Below are 11,104 nucleotides of genomic sequence, written 5' to 3' on the forward strand. Positions count from 1 at the left end.
AAGGGAGGGAAAGTCTACTTGCCAGTCAATGCCAAGGAATCCAACAAGGTCCTGATTTGGTTCCCAATAACTTGCAGGTCTATTTACCCTCCTACTCTGACCCCCACAATTAATGAAAAGAAACTGCAAGGACAAACGCCAGCCAAGCAGGTTCGGGCTTTCCAGGTAGAGCCGAAATTCTCTCCCCCACACGTGGGAGCACTGTAGAGGGAGCCGGAAAGGGCAACCGAACCAGTGCGTGAACTCGCCCTCGGAGGGCGCCCCTTCTCTTTCCTACCTCCTTACTTTTCTCGTCTACGCTTTCCCGTTTCTCCCCACCCGCCCTCGGGCCCTCACCCCCTTGCCTTTCAGACCCTCAAAGCGAGCCCTTGAAAAACAGTAGCATTTTACAGTCCTTTGTAAACCGGTGGAATCCCCAAAACTAAGAGAGATCTGGCGGCTTACACTTTCACTAACTATGACGTCCTTCAGAAATCCCAGATTTTTTCTACCGAGTAGAGGAGAACGAGCGTGTTTCCATCCGGTATCATCCTAAGGCGCCTTCAGTCCGTGGAGCAGAGTCGCAGCAGGACGGAGGGGCAGAACTCGGAGCTGGTCCGGCTCCTGTCACTTTTGTCCCGCGCAGGAGCCCCGTGGGAGGCGGCGGGTCAGGTACCAAGAATCCCCGGCCAGAATCTCCCTTTTGGGCAGAGTTGAGGGTTTTCAGCACGAGGGCCACGGACTGAAGCACGTATTTCAGGACAACTGCGACCCCTACTGGCCTCAGCAGAGACTCTGGACTCTTCTGGTAGCTGGTAGGAAAGGAGCCGCGGAAACTGAAATGAAATGGCACCCGACCTTCCGCTAGAAGCCACGACCCGAAACTTCAGTGTCACCACCGCCCGGCTGAGGTAAGACACGCCGTTTCGCACGTAAGTTGCCCTCTACGGGTGCAGGCCGATCGGTGCCAGTACGGGACGCGCCGCGCGACGTGCTTCGCGGTGCAGGATTCAGTGGCCGCGGCCGGTGGCTTTCACCCCGAGGCCCGAGGGTGAGCCCGACGAGGGGCGGCGCTGGCCGGGTCTCCTCGCCGTGGCTGCAATGCTCGTGCGGGGCGCGCCGCTCTGGGAACCGGGCTCGCGGGTCCCCGAGTCCGGAGGCGGCGGCGGAGCGCGGGGGACGCGGCGGCGGGAGCGGGAGCGGCAGCGGCGCGCGTGGTCCCCGGAGTTTCCCTCCCCGGCCCGAGGGCAGCGAGAGCGGGAAGGCTCGTGCTCCTCCTCGCGGGGCCTTGGAGCGGAGAGTAAAAGGTGGCCGCGGCTCGGCCCAAAGGGACAGGTTCCACCGAGACTTGAACTCGGATCGCTGGATTCAGAGTCCAGAGTGCTCACCATTACACCATGGAACCGCCGGGGACGCGACCGGCTGCCTCTCCGAGGTGTGCGGAGGCCCTTCCTCCGACCGGCGTTCCCGGCCGCGCCTCCTGCCGGGCTCTGCTCGCCTCGGGGGTCCGAGCTCTGCTCCCCCGCCCGCCAGGGGTCGCCCCGGGCCACGTTCTGCGGCCGCTCTGTCGGCTAGCGTGTCGGGGACCGAGATCGGGTCCCTTGGGGGGAGGGGGGGCGGGAAAGCGGGTGGAATCAGCGAGAGGGATGGGCTTTGGGGGCCTCCCCCGAGTGCACCTGCTCTGCCTGGATTACCAGTTTCCCGCCAGAAAAAAAGTGTTCCCTTCCTTTGCTTTGCCGTGGTCTTCTTCCCACTGCCCCGGGAACCCCGGTGCTCCTCGAACCGGACGTGGGGCGTCCTGGGGCTCCAACCCTGATTCTGTTCCTGATCCCCTCTCCTCCCCGCGTTCCTCGCTGTCTTCTCAGCTTTCCCGCTTGCTTCACCTCCTTCGCTACCACCCCCTCACTTTCCCCGCTCCCGCCCCGGCACACAGCGCCGGCTATCGGAACACTGGGAAGGGTTGCCACGGTCTGACAGGAAGCAGAGGGAACGTTTTCCATGGACGCCAGAAGCTCGACTGCTTCTCGGCTCAGGACACTTTAGGGTCTTTGCCGGACACCCCGAGCAGTGGAGCGTCCCCAGCCAGCGCTCTAGGTCTGGGCAGCGTGGGCCTTCAGCCGGCTCGAGACCATCCCGGGGCTGGGGCGACTCCAAAGCAAAGAACCTGGGGTCCGGCGCAGCTCACGGCTGGCTGATCAAATCCCGCCAAGTTGAACCTGGAGCACGGGTTCTCTATGGCGCGGGCGGGGGAAAGCCATGGGTCGTCGTATCGCCCCCGTGTGGCCACAGAGCTTCACGCCGGGCCGGAAGCTGCAGGGGCCGCAGATGCCAGAAAATTCACAGAACGAGGCTACTCAGGACCTCGAAAATAAAAAGTCCGACAAACCACCGACTAAAATAGATGTATAGAGAAGAAAACAGGTATGCTTCTCTCTCCTGGCTACAAGCGGGTTTAAAAAAAAAAACAAAAACCACTTAGTGTTTAGGACCGGATTGTCCTCCCAGTTGGAACCCGGGGATCATTGCCAGGCAGAAGACTGAATCATAGAACCCCCAGCCTTCCGCAGCCAGCCCTCCACTTTTTAAATTTCCTGTGGCCCAGAGACTCGGCCAAAGCCCTCCTGCCACCATCTTTGCGCGACCTAACATCTGAGAACCCGGACATTCATCACCCTTGAGCGAGGGAGGGGAGGGTGGACGCTTTGTGTGAGAAAAGAGAAAAAAGGTTTCACCCCTTAGACGGAATGAAGTATGCTAGTCAGATTCAGTGGGGGAATTATAAATGAGCCAGAACTGTAGTGTGTATCCTGTTACCAGTAGTTATTCTTGGGGAAATTAGTGTGGAGGAGACGAATTGAATTTTTCCCCTATGCATTCTTTTATCATGTCACTTAAAGATAATATATCAATGTGTTCCTTCGGTTTAAAAAAGAAAGGATGAAAATAAGAAAAAATGAAAGAAAGACGCCTCAGATGCCCGTGCAGAGGCAGTGTAATTGGGGAGGGAGAAATGAGAGCCTCTTTGGGGAGAGAACTCTGGCGCAGAGTTCTTAGAAGATCCCAGGGGATAAAGCTGGAGCCGCACCCAAGCCAGTTGGGGCAGAGGGCCTTGGACTGAGCAGCATTATCCTATAGGGGTGTTGTTTGGGGTTTATCCCCACCCTCTTACTTTTCTCTAAATGGTTCGCAAAACCACCTTCCCCCCCTAAGGCTTGTCTGTGTTTCTAAATATAATTTTCCAGGAATGTAAACTCCTTGTCTGATTTGAGGTTGGGAGAATCAAAGGACAAAGTGAGCCTGGAATATTTTGTGTTCAAAGATTAGTCGAGACAAGTCAAAAGAAGCCAGCTTGAGGAGCTCCCCTGTCAAATTGAAGACCATCACAAACTTAGAACAGCAAAAGGAATAATGACTATAATGGATTATAACATATTGAATAAGAAAGGAATCCATACAATATGCATGCAGTAATCACAGAGTATAATCCGTGTAGAATACTTGAAAGATGGAGGAGGGAAGGCTGTACTTTATAGAATAGCAGCTAGTAAATGTGAAAGTAATAATGAGGTTGTTTCCATTAGAGAGTCCAGGCTTATGAGAAATGTTTAACTTTTTTATCTTTTGGGGAGGATCAAAGCTAAATAGGATGACCCTGTTCTTTTGTGTTTACCTCGGGTTTTAGATGTGTTTATATTCTTGACTGAGAAGCATGGTGTAAGTTTTTATTCATAATGGTAAAAAGGCAAAATGTCAGTTATACCTCACTTCCTCCCTGTAGACAAATTTTCTACCGTAAGTCATGGTTTCATTCTCCTGAGTGCTTAGAAATTTTCTGATTCCATACAATTGTTTTACATTTCTATCTTATTTGACAAGTTTTGTTTGCCTAGCTGTGAAAAAAAATGTTAACCAATGCTCAGAAACATTCTTATTAATATATAGTAATATATAGTTAATATAACAAGATACTAGTTGTCAGTAAGCCTGGGAGTTAACTTCTTTCTGGAAGTTTTATAAAACCTCCGGGGTTGTAATTTATTTTTAGGGGTACGCAAAGTCTTTTATTTTCTTAGCTTTAAGGAGATAAAGATTAATAATTATCCAAACCACGCCCACCAAGATTTACCTGCTACACCTAAAACTGTATGGTCCTCTTTCCAAGAGAGCCCCCTATTTGTCAGGGTTGCTGGCCTGTAGGAAGGGACGCCTTTCAGTATGTGTAAGTCTGGGATTCCATAAGCTATCCACCAGGTAAGAGGCCATTTTCCTGAGAGGACTTCATAGACATCATTTCTATAGGTGAAGCATGGCTCTTATTCTGTAGAGTGGGGCTGCACACCAAATTTAACAAGATTTGTGGTAAGATCAAGGTTACAATATTATATATTTAATTATGTTCTGGTAGGAAGAGTAAAGATTCTAATTGAATATTTATAAGTAACTACAAGATCATGAAAGTAAAGGAACTTAATAAAGGCACTTCCCAGTATGTTTAACCCTTGTTACCTTATGCTGAGTAGTTTTATAGGCCATTCAATCTGTATTATTTTATGTAGAATCATTCTTAAACTTTTTTGGTGATGAATTCATTTATAATCTGTAGTGAGATTTCCACAGAATGTTTTTTCACTAATGCAAAGATTTAGTTGATGAAAAATGCCATTTAAACAATGTTTCATTCCAGTTTGTATACATAGACTCTGTTAAATTGAGGAGGCAGGGTATAATAAAAAGAAAAGGGGCTTTCTCATGTGGACACTAAAAAGAGAATATTAACCACGATTTGACAGTTGTTTCAGTCCATTTGTGTTTTGTTGATTTGGGGGTACATAATCTACTTCTGCAGAGTCATCTGCTTCTGGGTAAGAGTCCTGAAAATCCTTGCAGGAATCTTACTACAAGTTGCATTCACTTGTACAGCCTGACAAATGTCCACCTGAGGCACTGTGTTAACTTACACTGGGAAGTTGTACCCATGAGTCTGTTTCCTGTACTATTAATAGTTAAGAATACTAGATACAGTCTATTACTGAGGCTCTTGATGTTTCTTTCAGAAGCCTCAATTTCTAATTCATAGTTTGTAGAAAGGCATTGTGTAAGGAAAAGCAGAATCACCGTATAGGATAAGAGTAAAAGGCTCTGGATAATTCTCCATCATAACCAACAATCTCAGCATGGCCAAGAAATACACATAAAACAAATGGATGTGATCAGTGATTACCCTGAAACTTGTACCAGTTAAGTCATTATGTGTACGTCGTCCTTGCTAACATAGGGAGTTTGAAAGCATTCATCCTTGGGGTCATACAGATAAAATGGCATTAAATCATTCATTCATTCCTTCTCTCTCTCTCACTCTCCCCCTCCCTTTTAGCACCCCCCCACACAACTGCCTCATTCACAGAGCATTAGGCAGTTAGTAAGTTATAGGCCAATAAACTCAACTAATTAGTTGTGAAATCTAATGTGCACTAGCTTTTGAAACCTTAAGAATGAGTGATCCACAATGTTTCCAACATGTCTTCCACTGGTTAAGGAGAGTAGAGTTGACCTTTGAACTGCATGGGTCTATGTATGTGTAATTTTTTCTGATACATGCAGTAAAGTACTATAAATGTATTTTCTCTTCCTTATGAGTTACTTAATACCATTTTATTTTCTCTAGCTTATTTTATTGTAAGAATATAGTATATAATACATTTAACATACAAAATATGTGTTGACTATTGATGTTACTGGTATGGCTTTCTTGCCAATAGTCGGCTTTTAGAAGTTAAGTTTTGGGGAGTCAAAGGTTATACACAGATTTTTGACTGTGTGTGTGTGTGGAGTCAGTGTCCTTAACCCCCTAGTTGTTCAAGGATCAGCTGTATTTGATTTCCTCCTTATTTCAGCCTTCAAACTAATAAACTCTGTTATTTGACTAGCTGACCAATGAACATATTTCAAGTCGTCTTTTTCCATTTTTATGCTTGCTTTGGGATCAGAAGCAACATGATTTGCATACACTTAAGCCCAGACAAAGCTTCCATGTTTCTGTTGAACAGTTTCAATTCCTGTGCAAAATACTCTCCCAAAAGGTCAAGATTTTTGACTCTGCCTTGGTTATATTTAACTTCAGCATCCTATTGACAGCATTCCTGGATCTGACAAGGTAAATGTGTGGATTTGTCACCATGACCTCCTGTGAACAAAAGGCTTCTCTGCATAGTTGTGGTCACTGACATACAGTTCTGCAAGTTCAGGCCATGCTCCTTGGTTCCCAACACACTGCTATACCTACTCATTCGTGGTAATCTTCAACAGCTTCTATATTTCTCCTAGGGCTTAAATTTTTTTTGTTATTAGTTTTCTTTATTTTTGAGAGGCAGAGAGAGACAGAGCGTGGGGGGGGGGGGGTTGGCAGAGAGAGAGGGAGACACAGAATCCGAAGCAGGCTCCAGGCTCTGAGCTATCAGCACAGAGCCCGATGCAGGGCTTGAACTCACGAACCGTCAGATCATGACCTGAGCCGAAGTAGGTCACTCAAGAGACTGAGCCACCCAGGCGCCCCTCTCCTAGGGCTTTTTGAATGTCAATTTTACGTTTTCTTTCAGTAGTTGAATCTTCTTATAAAATTGGGTTACATGGCTATAGTATAGCATTGTTATGTCTTTCCATGGCTTCAGATTTCACTTGTCTCTGTGACTTTCAGGACATTTCCAGGAAAATTCAACACCTGAAGGTCCAAACAATGCCAAGCCATACTGACCATAGCCTCGGGCTGCTATCATCTGACCTGTTCACACATTATCCAAGTATCATCCCCAAGCTTAGAAGCATAGTCATGAATTAACTCTTCAAACTCTACCATTTGATCACTATTTCAAGATTTTTCTTCTTTCCTTTTTCTCATTTTACTCACATTTCTTCCCAAGTGACATTGTAAAGGTCTGAGACCTTTGCTGTTTTTCCAGAATCTAGAGGCAGCCGGGGGGGAGGATGAGGCAACTCATTTGTTTTTCAGTGCCAGGGACCAGATATTGAAAATTTAACAATTATGAAGATGACTTTCTGTTGGTACACAGCACTGGAGGTGCTCTAACCTCTACTTCTGTGCTCTGTTGTCTCACTGCCTGGCATGAATTGTTTAAACTTCATCAAACCACAGGATAATTCTGGGTTAAAAGAAACTTAGAGGTCATTTACTTACTATCCTCATTTTATAGCTGAGAAAACTGAGGTAAAGTGACTGATCCAATTTGCACAATGTCTATGGCAGAAATAATGCTAGAACCCTGGACTCTCAGTGCACAAAGCTGACATTGCTTTCCCCTGTAGTATGTGTTTTCTCTGGAGGGTTAAAAAAATTATAATTTTATGATCATTTTTTTTTTCATGTCATAATTCCTAATACTAGTCCTTTTATCCTGAATCATCACAAAATGGCTTGCCTGGCTTAAGCTCCTAACAAACTTAGGTGGGTGATACTTTGGGCAAGTAAAATGTAGCTTTGTTCTCACATTCAAACCTACAATTGAACCATATCAAGATATTATGATGGATTATTTTCTCTATTTCTCAGAGTTACTGACCTGAAATGCCCATTTGTTTAATTTTTCCCATGGCCTTGACACTCTCTGATAATGCAAAAGATAGAACCTTCCCAATGCACAGCTTCCCTGTCAAGGAGCTGTCATTGAACTTTTCTTTTCTATAGTCTGTGTCATGAAAGTAGTGAGGTTTCGTTAAACATAAAACTATAATAATGAATATCCTTTCTCAAACAATACGTGTGCCTCTTTTTCTCCCTCCTCCAGCCCCTTGTTATTTCAACAGCTGTCGTTTCTTCTTTCTTATTAAGAAACCTTGTACTAGTTATTCTCTTCCCCATTCCCATGTTTCAAAGTATTTTTCCTTGATGTCAAGGAAGGGGCTGAGCCATCCACTGATCATCTAAGAGGTGATTCTTCAGATTTTCAACTACCTATTTACTTTGCTTCTTCAGTGATTGTGTAAGAGTGACCCAGGAAATTGTGGGGAAAAGGGGGATTCCTGTGCTTTATCCCTATGCCCTGAGATTCTTAACAAGTTCTCTGTGTGATTTTGGTGTAAGTGATTCCTATGTCTGCCTCCAGTGCACAAAGGGTTGGAGAACGAGGAATTCACATTAATTGAGTGACTTAGACACTGAGGTTACTCTCCCTCTCTCTCTTTCTGTCTCTCTCTCACACACATAATCATCCAAATGTGTAATGTTATATTCTCCATTTTGTAAAATGAGATAATGAGGCTTGAAAAGATTAAAGACGATATCTACTATTCCATATTTAGGTTAAAAAATTTTTTTAATGTTTAGTATTCATTTTTGAGAGAGAGAGAGAGAGACAGAGTGCGAGTGGGGGAGGGGCAAAGAGAGAGGGAGGCACAGAATCTGAAGCAGGCTCCAGGCTCCCAGCTGTCAGCAGCACAGAGCCCAAGGTGGGGCTTGAACCCACGAACCGCGACATCATGATCTGAGCCAAAGTCGGACGCTCAGCCGAGTCACCCAGGCGCCCCTCCATATTTAGTTAAGTGGTAGATCTGGTATTCAAATCCAATAATGTCTTTTCCGAATCCATGGTTTTATTGCTTTACTCCAGCTTCAGTAAAGGATTGGGTGAAGAATACACTTAGAACTAAGGAATATTGGTAAAAATTAGTTGTTTAATAATGTAAATAATGACTTTATTCAACAAATATTTATTGACTATGTGGCAGGGGGACAAGTCCTGCTCACGTGAAGATTATCTCTAACAGCCAAACATTATACATATAATTACTAAAAACATTATAATTGTGATGAGTGTTAATTATTACTTAATGTATTCCTTGGTTCAATATCATCAGCTAAGGATTGAAAGTTCACCGAGCATAAAAAGTAGACCTATAGAGACCATGAGAATATATTGTTCCAGGGCAAGAATCTTCTGATTTATTTGTCTTAAAAGTGAGAAAACACTGTTTATTCTGCAGGCCCCTGACATTCTAATATGAGGTTGTGTGGCACCGCGTGAAGAGCACTGACTAGGGAGTCTCGAAGCTCCTGGATTTATAAAGGTAGCTCTCCCACCAACCACCTGTGGGAGCTCTAGCAAGTTCATCTTTGTTAACCTTTGCAAGTCTCAGTTTCTTCATCTATAAGATTAGGTTATTATCCTTAATTTTCCAGGTTTCCAGGTTTCTTATAGAGGAACGGCTCCACCATGGTACCCTGGAGACCTTATATGTTTTCACATAGTCACATAGGCACAGGCTTGAATCAGTCCTGGTAGAATATCTTTTCATCCACTAGAGCATGAGAGGATGGGAGGCTTGTGAGAAGTTGCCCTGAAGATTTCACTCACCTATTTCTCCTTATAAGCTGTCATGCGATAGGCTATCAATACCTACCAAGTTTTGGTGAGATATGATGCTTTGCCTACCCCTTCCCCACCTCAAGGTATGGCTGAGACCATAAAATCATTCAGCTGCAGTCCAGAACTGGCTCCTTAGCAATGGGTGTTCTGCAGCTCACATTGTGGTTATCAGCTGCACCCCCCCCCCCACTTTTTTTGGTGTTGTATGTTTTGGTATATAGGACAGTGGCCCAGGAGGATGGCACATTTGGCTACTCTCCGTTTCACTGTCTATGAAAGTAATAAAGTGAAGCTAAAAGTGGCTCATTGTATTTTTCCCAGACAAATCAGGCAGGCCTTGGCCTTATCTTGTATACTAGACAGTTCCTTCCTGCTCCGGTGTTCTCTGTGTTTATGATGAACTGAGGTGTGTGTTAAAGGGGTCATTAGGAACTGCAACCAAGACCAGGCGATAGTCCCTGGTATGTGTGTTTGCTGAATAAACTTTGTGCTTTGCCTATGCCCTGAGAACACATAGATAAGAGAGTAGTTCGAAGAGTGTCTACGGGTTTAGAGAATGAGAACAGCATTCAGAAGGGTATGCTGATGGTGTCTTGATAGCCAAAGGGAATGAGAATGAAGTTCAGGCTAGCGTCAGAAAGCTTGAGGGGAAACTGAGGAGTGCCTACAACAACATCCAACACCTTAAGGAAGAGCCTGGGCTGAGCAGTGAGGACTGGAAGAGTAACTCACCTGACAGTGAACTTGTGTACCTGGCCAAGAAGAGCTACAGGTGGACCCAGGGTTCTATACTGCTGGGCATAATCAACTCCGAGGGGAGGAGGATATAACTATTAGGCTCTGCTGCACATCCCAGCGCTTGACCTTGGAGCCGCCTTCACAGTGATGCCCACTACATAACTGTTGGATTAACAGGAATGAAATGCTTGAAGTGTTAGAGAATTTTATCTTAATGGTTCTCTTAGGAGGGGCTAAGGAAAAAGGACCATTGCACGTAAATAAATAGGAATAATTATATTTTTCTGTACTTTCAGTTTACAAAGGTTTTTATACACATCATATCATGAATACTTAATTGAGTAACTAATTTTCCTGACACCATTCTAGGCACTGGAGGCATAGAGGTCAGTCGCCTTCTCTTTGAAGACTTTAAATTGGTAGGGAGTAAGTACTCAAAAACAGATGGTTTTGTCAGAATGTGGCAACTGTCCTAACCTTTGGATATTATAGCAGCATAGAGGAGGGGCATGTAGTTCAGGACAAGAACATCTCTTGCTAATGAAAAGGTAAAACATTGAGAATTTTCAACGACGATCTAATTCTTATCAGAGCTCACCACAGGAGAATGTCCCAGTGAATGGATGGTATAAGGCAGGGTCTTCCCTAAAGAAAGATCTTTGCTGCATCTTTAGAGAGTGCCTAGAATCCCTCAGAGGATTCATGGAATAAGAATGCAAGTAGCTAAAAGACATCCAAATTGGAAAGGAAGAAGTAAAATTACCTCTGTTCACAGATGACATGATCTTATATGTAGAAAATTCTATAAAGATTTTACACACAAAAAATCTGTTAGAACTAATAAATGAATTCAGCAAAGTAGCGGGATATAAGATCAATGTACAAAAATCATTTGTATTTCTATACCCTAACAATGAACAATTGAAAAAGGAAATTGGGATAACATTTCCATTTGCTTCAGAAAGAATAAAATACTTAGGAATTAACCAAGGAGGTAAAAGACTTGTACA

The 11,104-nt window shown here is 44.7% G+C and overlaps 1 non-coding gene across 1 annotated transcript; it reads right to left on the bottom strand.

Moving 5' to 3' along the window:
* Positions 1-1,312: 1,312 nt before the first annotated feature.
* On the bottom strand, positions 1,313-1,384 carry TRNAQ-CUG. The gene has a single exon. It is a non-coding gene; the product is annotated as a tRNA-Gln (tRNA).
* Between the last annotated feature and the right edge of the window lie 9,720 nt (positions 1,385-11,104).

Source organism: Felis catus, chromosome C1, assembly GCF_018350175.1.
Source record: "Felis catus isolate Fca126 chromosome C1, F.catus_Fca126_mat1.0, whole genome shotgun sequence".
Classification (NCBI taxonomy): domain Eukaryota; kingdom Metazoa; phylum Chordata; class Mammalia; order Carnivora; family Felidae; genus Felis; species Felis catus.